General features: G+C 38.1%; 1 protein-coding gene across 2 annotated transcripts in view; it reads right to left on the minus strand.

Moving 5' to 3' along the window:
* dag1 (dystroglycan 1) overlaps window positions 1-10,370 on the minus strand; it is a 41,681-nt gene extending 31,311 nt beyond the window's left edge. Inside the window, exon 1 of one of the 2 annotated variants that reach the window (XM_088915647.1) lies at window positions 9,908-10,370. The gene's annotated coding sequence lies outside the window, so the exon portion shown is untranslated. Of the gene's footprint in view, window positions 1-9,633 lie in introns of both variants that reach the window. The other variant, XM_088915646.1, reaches the window with a different exon arrangement.
* Between the last annotated feature and the right edge of the window lie 4,850 nt (window positions 10,371-15,220).

The raw sequence follows: 15,220 nt of genomic DNA on the forward strand, positions 1-15,220 counted from the left end.
AAATTGATCATTCCTACAATAGGCTATTTCCAAAAATCTCCTATTCCAAGTCATTTGATCATATACAATTAATATCCTCAGAAGTCAAAATTATATTATTTAATGAGGTATTTTAAAGCTTCTATATCAAAACCGATCAAAGCACCTAGTTCTTGACATTTCTGGTTCTTTTGGTTGTGTACATAAAACATTACCCCCTGACAAAAATTCTAAAGACTTTCATGATTGACATCACCCTAGAACTCAAAGGACTATATTAGTAATTTGGTTCTACCCAGTTGCATGATATCCTATTCTTGTAACACTACTTTGCTTTAAAGGACTAAAGAGTTTTCATAAAGACAATACAAGCAGAAGATTCTTCATGAAAGACTTGAATCTTATTTCAGTATGGTCAACCACCCACACTTTTGCATTGGAACTTTTCTCGACCCATCAAAAGCTGCATGCTAATTTGTATTATAACAAAGGAGATTAAATTACTTCCTTCCATACTTTCAAAGAGACGGCAGGTAATCGAAATTTGTGTGTCAGACATTTAAATTATATGCTTTCCCATGTCAGGGAAAAACCAAAGTCTTGAAACTATTCAGGCAGTGTATGTACTTCCAGTAGAAAGTTCAGATAACTCAAACACAGGTTATGGCATCAAAATCAATGTAGGGGAGCTCTCATAATAAAAGAATTTCTAAAGTGGCGCAACCACAAACTTGCTCTATGGCTCTGACATTGCAAGTTACAGTCTGGTACGCGTCAGCCAATGACTAGACAGTTGTTACCAGGATTGCCCAAGCAACATGGGAAAGACATGAATACGAGGTGCAAGTACTTTAAATGTTTTAATGGCTGCAGTTCAGAACCACACAAAGACACCTTAAACAGTATACTCTAATTCCTAGTATTGAAGTTAGGACTAGGACTTGCACATTATCATCTTGATTAAATGCTGAGGAAGGGGCTTATTCAGCTATGCTAAAAATCAGAAATAGGCAGAAACCAAGCTGGACATTTAAATAAAAGGACTACTGTACAAATAAAAAAAAATAACACACCAACTGACTGCAAAAGGCAAACCTCGTTCTCACTGGCTTATTTTAACTAAAACATTTTAAGTATAATTTTCCCTTTTATCCAAAAGAATCCTGTAATAAAATAACATGTTTGTAACTTTTAACTGACAGGTGGGTAAAAGTCAGCGATATGTCCCTGCTCTAAGGTCACATCTGGAGGCAACGAAAAACCTTGATGTGGAAGTTTATACCGACAACATGATATTCAGGAAATTTTACTAAATGGTACTTCAAACAGCTTTCCAAAACTTGTTTACAAAGTAGATTGTTCATCTGGCTAAAATACATACGTGCTCAGATATTATGCACCCTAATTATTAACTGAAATATGCACCCCCGCACCTCCTAAAGCAAGTCAGAGTGATGAAAGCCTCTTACAGAGACAAGGCATGCACAGTCCAGCAGGAACAATCGGTTTGCAAGAAAAGAGCAAATGCTATTGTTCTGTGCAGGACTGGAAAGGGGGATGGCCTTTTGAACAAGGCTGTCAGTGCCATTTCAAAGACAACCGCTCAAAATGCAGCCAGCTCTGGGGAAAGCCCGCCTACCCATCTGCCTCAATGAAAATTAAAACCTTGTCCTTCTCGCACATCCAAGTCAACAAGACGCTGCATTTCCTGGCCCTGTTATAAAAATAAGTGTGCTCTTACTTCAGTATCAGACTAGTGTTTTATAAAGAAAGTGGAGTTCCCATTTTTCAAAATTCTAGAACAATTTCAATGGGCCTTGTATTTTTTTTTAATAAAAGGAGCCTTTTTGTGGTTCAGCATCTTCTAAATGTATTTGATAACCTGACTAGCTTAGGTGACTGTGAAGGTGCTGCAGTTACAAATGAAAGGCATAGCTTATATTTTTCACACGACCTAAAGCTGTTGCTTAGGCAAAGTGCAGAAGGTGTTGTGTAAATGTCAGACGAGGTATTTGTTCATATGTAAGTGTTGAGGAGTTTACAAGCACTACTGCTCACATTCCAACGTAAAGGCATGGTATGGTGTGATAAACAGGCAGTGCTGTTTAACTGATGAAAATAACATTACACCATTAAAACATCAGCCAATGCTTCTTGTTCTCACCCACCTTGCCCTTCTTTGTTTAGCAGGGCTTGCTGCCTTGAGTGCTTTGGGTTGGATAAAGGAATTCAGTTAGCTCATTCAAAAAGAAAGCCATTTTGTTTATGAACCCCTGCTTACTTCTTGTTAATACTAGCCAACGATTACTACATCATGACCAGCTACTTGGACCACTTGTAAAAGCTTTTGTTAGTCAGGCTACAATTGGGGAAAATATTCTCATGGTACTTAACATGATTTTAACAAAGCTGTACTTTACGAACATCTGACAGCGCCCAAAAACACAAGGCATGAGATCACGGTAGTTAGGTAAATAAATGAGCTGTAATTAAGGAGAATTTCATATCTCATCAAACCTCTTCTGATAATTCAAGTAAGCAATTGTTTTGCAACAGAAGATAATCCTAAGAAGAACAAATCCATTTAGGAAACATCCTAGAGGGGAACAAAAATCTCAAAAGGTCTGAAATTTACGCAGGATGTTGATGTGCATAAACAAGCCCCACTTCAAGAGGCAAAGCTGTGTCAAGGGCAAATTAAAATGCAGTACAGAATATGATAAAAAAACAAACATTAATTATAAGGAAATATCTAGTGTTAATATTTAAAATTTCATGATATAGTGCTCAGTAAGCCTTTTACTGATAATTAAACGTAAGCACAAGTATAATTACCAGAGTGGAAGCTAAACTTGTCACCTGACTCAGCTTAAGTGTTCCATTTCCAGATAACAGGAGTGCATAAGAGGCTGGTATAACTTTTCAAAAAGGGATGTTTATTTTGTGCACATTTACAGTCACATCATCTGCAAATGCCATTGCTGCGATGTCTGCCTACCTTACTATTAAAGGAAGTCACTTCACACAGCACTGCCAGCCAAGGTCACAGATGCAAAACCACAACCTTAACACTCAGTTTAACAGGCTGAATAACTAGCTTCATTAAGCAATGGCCTGGAAGCCTGCACATTTAGCCAGTCATTTAAAACTTTGGTTAAACCTGTGGTAATAAGTAACAAAATATTGTAGGTCAATCTACCAGCTATTTAAGCACAACTCCACAGACAAAACACAGGATAGACTGTTCCTTTACAGCTATGCAGCTCGTGGTTGTAATAAGTGATTCAGCTTTTGATATCTAGCCATTGAAAGGTAATCCACCTAGCAGTACTTAATTATTCTTTGGTAAATAATTGAACAAGAAAAATTAAAACCCTTGCTCAGCAAATAATTGCTTCCATGATAGGAAGCACATCTCACACTGCAGATGTCAGATTGGCTACAACACTATGATATTCTAGGAAACTGGGATATTGCAGATTCTCCAACGGTGAAACCCGAACTGAACATGATCTGAATATTGAACCAATTCTCTGGTAAGATGTTCTATATCTAGAAGGCTCTCTTTAAATGATACAGAAGAGCAAAATAGCAAAGAGCTGTACATTTAGTTAATAAACCTGGTTTATAGGCAATATAAGCACCCTTTACCGTCTCACTTGGATGGCTATGAAACTTCACATCCTCAGACTGAATATCAATGTGATTAAAACAGCTCAATATTACATATAAGAGGTTATGAGAAATTAGGTACAAACACTTCAGAGACTAATAAAGACATTTTTTACATTAAAATATAAAGATAGTAATAACTTTTCATTCATGTGCTAGTGGTCATAAAATTCAATAATTCACTTTTTTGTGATCTGAGATAGTCATGACCCTGTTTAATAGTCTCAACTATCAAAGGAATCTTCTCATTTCCATCATGTACACAAAAAAGTAAAGAACTAAACAACTTCCCCAAAACAATTTTGCCTGTCTACCTCACCATACACAAAGGTACATGCTGGTTTTTCACACAGGCATAACTAGTTTTGCAAACACTGCGTTAAAGGCAGCTTACCAGTTGTTGGAAATGCATTGCAGAGATGACAGCCTTGACAATCATGGACTGAATCGAAGGCCATTTTACTGTATTTCCCTGTATAAGTACCGAAAAGAGCTTAGCCTTTGTTATGAGACAAATTAGAATGTAGTCGCCACTAAATGAAGCTGTCAATATTTCTCAGCATCCCAAGAGATCTTTTTTTGCCCTGTCCATAACCAAAGTTGTTTTTAATTCTTTCTTCTGTCTAGAGATGGAAAAACAGCTTAAGTCTTTCAGTGTGTTGACAAGGTCACTGCTTTAACCTTTGCTCATGACCTCATTGAAATCTTATCTGAAACAACATATATACTCTTCAACCTACATTAAACCACTTAGTGCCACTGGCACTTTAAATGTACACAAAGAACTACTTTTAGATTGGACTTTTAGAGATCTACTCCATATCTCTCTCACCCCACGTCAAACTTGCCCATTTATCATTCCAAGACTAGCCATAGTGGTTAAGGAGCAAGATAGCGCACTAATACAGAGAGGGATTCAAGAACTTGGTATTGTCAGTACCATGCTCAAATCAACTAAGCTACCCAACAACAAATAATACAAAAAATCAAATTAAGTCTCCATTAAATTCAGTTTGTTTTAACTTAGTGATTTCCCATTACAGTTTGCAATTCCCCATTTTCCACTTACTGAGTGGCCTGTAGGCTCTTTAAAAGAAAGCCTAGTAGCATGATGTTGTAGTATTCTTGTCAATAGGGACACTTTGATCTGAAAACTTCAATACAAGCTCCCAGTCTAAAAGAATTAGAGCTATGTTTTGTCAAGCGTGACTACAGTTATGTGCCCATAATTAATCTGTTATCATGGCTTATTATTGAAAGATACACTGCTGTTTTACAAAAATAATGACAAAACATTATAAACCCCTAAACTTCGTAAAGAAAAAACACCTAACATCTATATTTGTAAACAAATATTTATCCAGAATATTCCAGATTTGATTGCACATAGAAATACCTTTACAGCAGCATGAACTGAGATTAATATTTTTAATAAACTCAAATCATAACCCTATCATAAAATAGATTTTCTCCTATATATTGTATGTAGAAATCCAAAATGAACAGCACAACAATATTCTCATTTCATTGCAGGCAATTCTTTTAGATGACATTCATAATGGTGCGCTGAGCATCATTTCATTAATTACAACAGGGCCAAGAGTGTTTATTGTGGGATGTTACACTCTTTAAATCACACTTTTTATTACTTTAATCAACACAAAAGAACCTGAAAAATTAAAAAGACTAAATGGAACTTATAAAATTAGTTACAAGCCAATCTGTAGACTATATAAATTTCAGATAAGGAGATTCTTTGAACTGGTGTCAAGACCTCACAATGCTGTATAACCTACATCCTGTAAAACCCTCCTTATTTCCCAGTGTTTTTAAAAAATGATTTACTTCAGCAATTTTACAGTGTTGAAATCTCTTCAAATTAGAATAAAACATGTATTTTTAAGCTATAGTGCTTCCCTGCTAAATGCAAAACTTAACTGCTACCAGAACAATTAAAAAGTAGAGCCGTTTCATGAATAAGATAACGATTTGTCCGTGATACCTGATTTTGAATTTGGTCAAGTAAAAATGTTTGAGTATTGAGATGAAAGATAAAATGAAACCATTTTCTCAGATATAAAAAAAACCTGAGGGGGAACTGATTTTTTATTTGTACTACACTATTTACATTAGTAGAAAAGAGTATGTTAAAACTGATTAAATTAGTCACACTATGTTTTTAAACTGAAGCTGTATTGGAAGTGTAAAGTTATAAATGCTTATCATCAGTTATGTGAGAAATAACTATGTGGTGTGTGAGAGGGTCTTTTAAATCCAGGAGCAAGCCCAGGTTACTTATAATTAACCAGCGAAAAACTATGTTAACCTGCCTCTGTAGTTAGATGATTAATTGCAGTCAGTAATTTACTACAGCAAAGCGAGCTTCGAAATGTGGGAAAAAAAAATCGAAAGACATGTAAACAGTGCGATATAAGGTGCTACTGTATTCATGCTGATTCGTCACCATGAACCCACACCTGCTCTGCAGTCTTTTTTGTTTCACTTGAAAAGCTACAGTTCAGTTCTAACATGGAGGAATGCTCAGAAACGGGAAGGAGACTAAGGGGGGGGGGGTTACAGACACATTCAGTAGCTCTAGTATGTGGGCCTTTTGGGAATATCATGGGCTTCACACTTGCTGGCAAACGCCTAATCAGAAAAAATCACTACCCACATATTGTGCAGAGATTTAGTTTGTTACAATAACACTTCAAAGCAAACAGCACACACAAGTGGAATATGTAAAACCTAAAAACTAAATTGCTTTAAACTGGGCTGTGTTTACCGTTTTATTTCTACATGTATAGCATACACTGCAGAGAAAATGTTCCCCCATTTTTATCTACTGTTGAAAAATTTTCATACAATTTACAATGTGGTCATTCATAAAGCTGCTTTCTACTTGCTTATAATATTTGTATATGGGCTTTACAAAATAACGTAAAACAATGGGCAATTTTGCTTTGTTTAGGTCGACAAAAAAACGTGTAACAACCTGTTTAATAGTCCACAAACCCATTAACATGTACCCTGTATTTTAATACCTGCAGCTCAATGTAAACTGAAGGTCTATTGAGCCGAGGTAAAAGGTTTACCTGCCAACTACACAGAAAAGTTGAAAATTACCTATTTTAACTATTTACTTGTGACCTGCATACCAATGGGAATTTGGCACAATTATGTGGTTGAGCCTTCTTCACAAATGAGACTTACCATTTTAAAACTTTATTAAAGAGCTCATTGTACTTGAGGGAAATAAAAACTCAACAGACATTAACATGAGCAAAACATACCCTCACAAAAGCTCTAAGACAGCCATTTAGAACCACAAACAGGCTACTAGCAAGAACAGAAAAAAACTAATTACTGTTACAAGGTATCGGTTAAGGTTGAAAAATCTCCACATATGGATGGGAGAAGAAAATAAGAAAAATGCTTAAAAAGGGAGCTAATTGTCTGCCTACAAAAGAAGCCAGTAAACAAGATTTCTGTTTGAATCAGACATCAAAGAAAAACCCAACCCTTTTTCCTAAGAGGAAAGCTGCTTCTTTGAACTGCTTTCCACCCACCCCCTCCGCCACCCCATCCTCTGTGTGGTATGAAACGACAAGAACTGCTCTTTTAAAATATCAGTCTAAAGGGCACAGGTTTTCAATTCAGCTTGCCCAGACTTCCACACCGGGTTAACTGTAGGTCTCTGTATTATAAGACCTACAATAAGAGACGGCTACAGAGAAAACAAATCAAACAGAAAGTGCGGCTTCACAAAGCTTAGCACTCTGTTGCTCTGAATAAGGGCTTTACCTTCGAGATACGATAAAGGATGCAGAAATCCAAAGGTCTATCATATAATCTTCTACTAACTACCGATGCGGAATGCACATATTAATTATGACAAGAAAGTACCTTTTCCACCTTCCTTCACAAAAGCAAGAAACTCGAGTGTCTGGGCGAAAAGTGAACCACAAGTACATAAACCAGCTGAATTAAACTTTAGAGAACAACGAACCTCAACGAGTCATTCAATTATTTGACATTTAACTACTACCGTGGGAGAAAATTGAAATGGGGGGGAAAAAAGGGAAGTTCACTTGACTTCCTCCCATTCCTAAATCAGTCAACTGCAATTAACGGACGGGGAATCTAATTCTCACATTTATGCCTTTTCGCTCTGTATTCGTCTGGCTGACCACCAGCTATGGGAAAACCTCAGCCAGCCGGTCTACGAAATGCTTTCTGCACCCGGGATGAAGAAAAATGGCCTGGAATCCGTCGAGAGAACAGTCTCCGGGTGCTGCTCTGCTCTGTTGGCTGAGCAGCCACTGTTGGCACTGACTGCCGCCTCTGAAGCGTGGTGCAGAGAAGTTTAAGAACGATTATTGGTAAATTAATAGGCAGACCCTCTTCTGAAGGTTTTTCCAAGAGAAAGTATTTTATAATACAGCCCCGCTGCCAGGGGAGAACTGGGGAAATCATGTCCAAACACGTCCCCCCACTAAAGCTGAACAAGCCATTCGATGCACCTCAACATAAATCGCTCGGAATGACGTTCAGCATTAAGCTTAAATATGCCGGAGCCCGAACATGGTATACTTGTGCAAGACGAAAATACAACATGACATACATTTAAACAGGGGCTGGATATAAAGTGAAGGGTATAACAGTACTCTTTAAACTGCAGTGCTCGACAGTTAATTTCTTCTCCATTGATCGCCTCTCTCCGCGGCTTGTCCCTTTCTCTGACCCATTTTGATATTCCCAGGGCTCTGAAATTGTTTTTATTAACCGGGAATTACAAGGATCTCCATCCTTCCCTTGAAAAAATGCATGCTCGACTCGCATTTAACGAAAGTATCACCAGTGAATTAAGCGGCGTGTCCGATATGGGTCTATAAAAATGAGCAGATCAACGCGATCGCTGGCTATCGAGACAGACTCGCTGGCCAGCCATATACGGCGGCATCGATAGACGCATTAAATACAATCGGCCAAATGGCTCTCCGAGGGTGCTCGTACAAGAAGCTAAACCGATTCATAAAACTTCAAGAACGAAAACAATGCATCTAGATTTTAAGAGCTTTTTATTCATCTTGTTTTCATTTTGGGTTTCTTCGGCACCTGCATACATGCACGCACAATGTTCCTACAGAATCTATTTCTGTACCACCTACATGTACGGTTGCAAGACCCGGTAACACAAAATATATACTTTTGATACTTCTCAACCCCGTACATTACAATCAAACGATCCAAAGGGCGCCCAGATTCACAAATATAAACCTTCTCACTACGGCGCCTTTTGTTTTAGCCACTGTAGTTACAGCAGGTAGCAAGTTTCAAAGTAATCAAAGTACCTCAATTGCAAAACAAGAGGTCACCCTGAAAAAGACAACTTCAGATTTTAAAAAAGCTTGTTGGAAGAAACGGTGCTGTTCCTAATCGTGCTTATATCCTGTTCTTTAAGGGTAACTACATTGTAGACGCACAGCTACGTTGAAAGGCCAAGTACTTGGTGGGATTATTTTAAAACAGGGACACAGCATCAATATTTAGAAACGCTGGCGTTAATAACTATGACCATACGTGGTAGCAGGATACTTATACAGGAGTCAAGTAGCGTCCTTACCCCCATCAAGGCCTCGCCTAAACCGGTGTGAGCGCACGAACTGAGGAGTTTCAGTTTATTTCACCTTGTCGTCCCAAACCCAGCCCCTGAGTTGAATATAACTGCATATTACAGCCGTCGGGTCGGGGCCCTTCAATAACAAAGGCCGTCTTTAAATCACTTTGTTCCGTTAGAAGGCAGAAGTGCGAATAAACTCTCCAAACGTACTTAGGAAGGAAACCGAGGACTGCTCGTTTTTTGCAACGCTAAATAAAACGACAAAAGAAAAAAAAATATCAAACGTAAATGAATTCGTTCACACCATCGCCCAAATGCACCTGTTTCAGAGAAAGGAGGAAAAAAAATCATTTCCTTACCTAGCTCCGCGCACCACCCAGATATAATGCATATGTCTTATTTTGTTCGTTTGTTTCGTTATTTTCCCCCCTTTTATTTTTTTTTATATCCAACGAGGCTGGGAGGCGGAAAAAAAATCTCCTTCAATTCTCTCCCTATCTACAAATAGACTTCAACACAGTCGGAGGAGGCAGCAGGCTCGATCAGTCGATTCAGGATTCAGCCCTGCCACATAGACAAGGGGGGTAAAATATATATATATAAAAGACAGAGGTTTAAAAACGAACCACTAACCGTTGCAAGGCTTGTTTTTTGTTTGTTTGTTTGTTTGTTTTATTTCCTCCAGTGTAGCTGTGGCGTCATTGCTGTTAAAAAATGGGGGCCCGGGCGATGGGGGGGTTCCCCTGCTGTCTTCCTGACCCTCGCCAGCAGCCCCGCGGAGCAGGTCCCCAGCCGGTGAGACAGACAGCCTCTGCCCAGATCAGCTCTGCTTGCCGAGGAGAAAATCCGCCGATTGAAGCACAGGGGGCCGGGAGAAGAAACGGCGGTTGATTACTAAACCTGCTTTTGGGTGCTTAAAAAAAGAAAGGGGAAAAAAAAAGGCGAAGGAAAGAAAAGCCAAGGGCAATCACATGACGGCGTTAGCCAAACAGCAAAGAGTGAAGCCTTCTTGAGCTGTCTCTAATTAGCTTAAATAGCGATACCACTGCAGACACAAGATGAAGGTTTTTTTTTCCCCCCTCCTCTACTTCTGCACGGGTTGTAACAGGGAGCCCGTTTTGTCCGTCCACGGCTCCTCCTTCGAAATAACTACTGCTTTTGCTTTCCAAGCCCCCTTTGCTCGAATCTGTTTTCCACTCCACCCCCTTTTTTTTTCCTTTTTCCTCCACCTCCCGCTGACTTTTTAGTTACAGGTTATCCGACACCAAGGTATGGATGGAACAAGAAAAAAAAAATATATATAACCCGATTTGCATTCAAGGAGTGAAACAGAGAAGTACCCGAAGAGCCACCCCCTCCTCTCAGCTACCTCCACGGGGGAGAAAGAGAAAAGTGGAGGCTTTTCTTCTCTCTCTCCTTTCTCTCCTCAATAGTTTTTCGCTAACAAAAGTGTCGCACTTTGCCCCCTCCCCTACATGGATGAGAGTCAATTCCGTAACCATATTGGTTGCTATAGCGACCAAACAAAAAACGGTTTTTTTCCGTACTGGTGGAATTTCGAGGAACACAAGGAGCTTTGCTTCACAGACCCTGACAACTGGGCAATGGGGGAGGATATGTTAAGTCTTGTCTATCTTCAAATGTGTTCACTACAATAATTAGTATGGTGCATAGTAATATACAAGAAAATGGTACATAAACGATTGAAGTGGCACCTGCTTCTATTTCAGTTTAAATAATAAAAACGGAACTGCTTTTGGCTACTTCTCTGTGACTACAAAAAGAAGTCAAATAACTGTTCTATGGTTATTGATTAAATGTTTCAATAAACTTATTTCGTGGACTTTGCTATGGAAAAAGTTTAAGAGAATTTAAGTGTGTAAAGTTTTCCGTGAACTAAGAACAATTCTCCCTTGTCTGCATTGTTAAACAAATCAATCGGTGTGTACGTGATTGGAGAAACGTAACTCCCTTTATGCATCTCTACGTTTCTGATTCCCTATTTCTTGGTAACATACTCCTACATGGTTTATTCAATTGGATATGTACTTTTAAGAGTAGCAGTAACCCCCAGTGTTTATCGAAAATCTCATGTCGTGCTTATTTCGTTTTATATACTTCGTGGATCAAAACCAGTGATGGCAGCACAAGAACAAGGATTTTAACCCTGAACAGTTTGCCGTTCAAAAACAACACCGATTGTTTTGAGCAGATGGCAGATGTTCTTTTCGAGGCATTCTGTGTAGTTGTCAACAGGAGGAATTCACGTTCACTGTGTACACAACAAATGCAGACCTGGCCCAAAGGTTTGATAATTGAACTGGCACTGAGTACCCAGTTCAGACAGTGATTTATTGACAGTCTCTTGGGAAAACCGATCGTGACACCAACCGGGACCGCATTTTCATGATGTCACAGACCTTATTAATGAAGAAGATCATACAGATTTGTGTCAGAACTGAAAATGAAATATTGCAGATTTTCTTTGAGATAGGTGGCTGCAGGCAATGGCAATAGAACATCTGTGCAGTGGGAGAAAGGAAGTGAGTTTCACAAAATAGTGTGAGCGCTAATGATGTGTGCGAGGGGGAGCTATTATTTGTTTTTATGCTTTCTCAGGGGTCCCTCTTGGGTCTTTTTTCGATTTAGTAGGGGAGTTCTCCTGTGAAAGAAAATTATGGGGAAGCAAACCCATTTCAAAGCAGACAGCTGCTGCATGGTTTGTTGAATGTTTCAACTGGATGAAACAGCACTACAAGGCCTGCACACCACCAACAGTATTAGAACATTTGAACTGTTATGGTGATCAATCTCAAACCAATACAAACAAATAAAAAAATAGTTTATTATGAATACTAATCACTTTCGTTTTAACAGTGCAATTTCTTCAAACTTACAATGCAGTTCCACAATTGCACTGTAAATATTATAAGACATTTTCATTTTTTTCTAGAGTAGTGAGTGACAGACAATAAATCGCAGCTCACTGATTCTTATTTTTTGTCGTGTTTCTGTAGAAAAAAGGATTATAGTGCTAAGACAATGAAGAAAGGTCTCCCCCCTCAACGGGGATGATGGTATCTAACCAACTCTATTCAAGGAAAGAAGAAATGTTATACAGAAGCCATTCTGAATAACCAGCAATCATTCCAAGCACAGGTAATACTCAGACTGGAAAACTGTTAATGTGGTGCCTTATCCATAAGGCAAGAAAGGTGCAGAGCAAACCCAAACAATTAAAGGTCAGTAAGTATTTCTTCTATTACACGTAAGACTATGGGAACATTTAGAACCTAACTAAAAGATCATCTAGGTGAAAAAATATCCTATGGAACAGCCAACAGGGATTTAGAATAGCAGGCTTATCTGACCAACCTGCTGCAATTCTTTGAACAACAATCAACAGTAATAGGTGACTGAGTATTTGACGTGATGTATTGAGACTTTCAGAAGAAACTTTTCAGAAAGTTCCTCGTAAGAGATAAAGTCTCATTTTCAAGCAGTTGGCACTCCAGAAAATGTGTGTGTTGGATTGAGAGTTGAAAAACTCTACAAAAAACAGAGTATGGAACAAATTACCCAGCCATGTTGTTGAAGTCAACAAGGGCTTCCTTCAAGGAAGATGTTGGATTATTAAAATAACTACCAAATAAGTTAGCTGGGCCAACTGGGTTACTCTCGTATGTAACTATTCTTATATTCTTACAACGTAAACGTTAAAGAGACAAAACTTCACAAATCTGAGGCCATATCTGGGGAAACCATTCCTATGTTTTGCCCTTAAAATTCAGGGAGAAGCTGAAGGATTAAATCTAACTGCAGCCTATTTTCCATCACCAGTTATCATAGCTGCAAGTGGATTATCCTTATCTTGGCATTTTCTGTTTCTTGGACATACCCTTAGGCTATGGTTTGGATGACACCAAATTCATTTGCTGTGAATATTCGAGAGCAGACTGTATCTGTCACTTCATTGTGGCATGAAAGTGCCTTCACATTCTTCCATCAATCTTCTAGCAATCAATCTTTATCCAATACAGAGTTGCAGGAGAGCCAGAGCCTATCCCAACAGCAATGGGTGCAAGGCAAGATACATCTTGGATGGGATGTCAGTCATCGCAGTGTAGTGAGATGTGTTTATAATAAACAAGTGTAGTGTTTTTGGCACAGATGAAATCCTGGAATTGTATCAGTGCGTCTACAGACATATTCAGTTCTATCATAGTAGTGTATTGTTTAACAATTTTGAAGGTTTAGAAATAAAAAAAATCTAACAGTTCACCACTGAAAACATATGCCACACATTCACCATTTTCTGCCAATGTCTAGCCAATAAGGTCCAAATTCATTCGCACTTTATTTTTAGGTTACCAGAAATAGCATAAACGTCAGTACTAGAGACAAGGAGAAATGCCACACATTTTCAAAACAACACACTAAATGCTTTATGTCATATTTTAAATGCATTACTCACACTAACTGCTCAATTGGGTTTCAAACAGTAACTCTTCATTTTAAGTGAAGAAATGCAGAAACAGATCAGTGCCCTTTCAGGTGACACATTTCTACTGGTGCAGAAGCGGAAACTTTCAAAAATAAGGCTCATGTACAGTTGCAGTCCTTAAATTTATCCGTCCTGTATTGTCATAGAGATGTCATAGAGAATGGGCCTCAACTACAACATACAGTATATAACTATCATAGCAGGAGCAGTCTCACATTTCTCATAAAGGTAATATACAGTGTTATTGGCATATTTGTTTTCTTGTTTTTCTTGCAAGTGTTGATACTGCTGGTTAAAAATGTACTTATTAGAGGGCATTCTGACAGTGACAGTAAGAGACTACCTCTTTGACAGAGTAAAACTATAGCCAGAACAGTGGCAGTGAGGTGAGTCTCCCCTGTGATTGTCTACCTTAAACTAATCAATATCTTACAATTTCTGGTTATAAACTAGGACATTTCTAAGAGAGCCTATGGTGACAATCCCAGATCAATAAAGACTGCCTTTAATCAGGTCACTGTTCCCAGCTGTACTTGACCTGATATTTTATAGGAAATAATCCCAAATCTGAGGGACAGCCATATTTTTTTTCAAGTCAAGTACTTCATCCTAGCATTATCGCTGAGGGTACAAAAAAATAGAGCAGCCTATCAGCCTCTGTACAGGAAACATTAATGGTCAGTAATGGAGTCTGAAAATTGTCAAGATTATCTCTTTTTACTGTATTTCCCAAAGGACACTAAAACCACTCTGGCTACATTTATCCAGGACTTTGCAGAGGAGTATAATTTATGCCCATGGTTTTGCAAACAAAATATAAAGTCTACACTTGAAATGGATTGCAAGCAATTCATTGTTTGCAATTCCTTAAAGTGTTTCTACCTTTTGTTAATAGGAGAATTTAATATATTATGCATCAAAAGGATATATTATCATTGAGAAAAAGCTAAAATCAGCAGGTGCAATGGCATTTCATTGAACAGACATTGGTAAATTGTGCATTAATAATTCAAATTAATTTAAAAAATCATCAATGTACTTAATGAACAGTTGCTGTACTACAGACTAGTAGTTTGTTGTACTGTTAGAAGCAACAAAAAGTACTTCAAGACTTTGAGAAAAAACAGTCAGCATGAAATAAGCATTATGGTTTTAACAAACACATTAGTATAGAGTTCTCCAAACCCAGTTATGGATTACTCAGATGAAGTAATTATTGGCTCCATTAGCATTTCATCCACTGCTTGTATGTACATGCAAACATGAAAAAGTTTCACACATTGACATATTACAATACAGATAAAACTGAAAAGGCCAGGATCATTAAATATGAGTAGATTTCTGAGTTATTCTACATTAAAATCATTCTAAATACAAGCACCAAAAACCTTTTGTTTCTAATGTTCCTTAAAATAAGAAAAAAAAATGTTTTTGGACTTCAG

Source organism: Atractosteus spatula, chromosome 5 (genome assembly GCF_055471065.1).
Source record: "Atractosteus spatula isolate fAtrSpa1 chromosome 5, fAtrSpa1.hap1, whole genome shotgun sequence".
In the NCBI taxonomy this organism is placed as follows: domain Eukaryota; kingdom Metazoa; phylum Chordata; class Actinopteri; order Semionotiformes; family Lepisosteidae; genus Atractosteus; species Atractosteus spatula.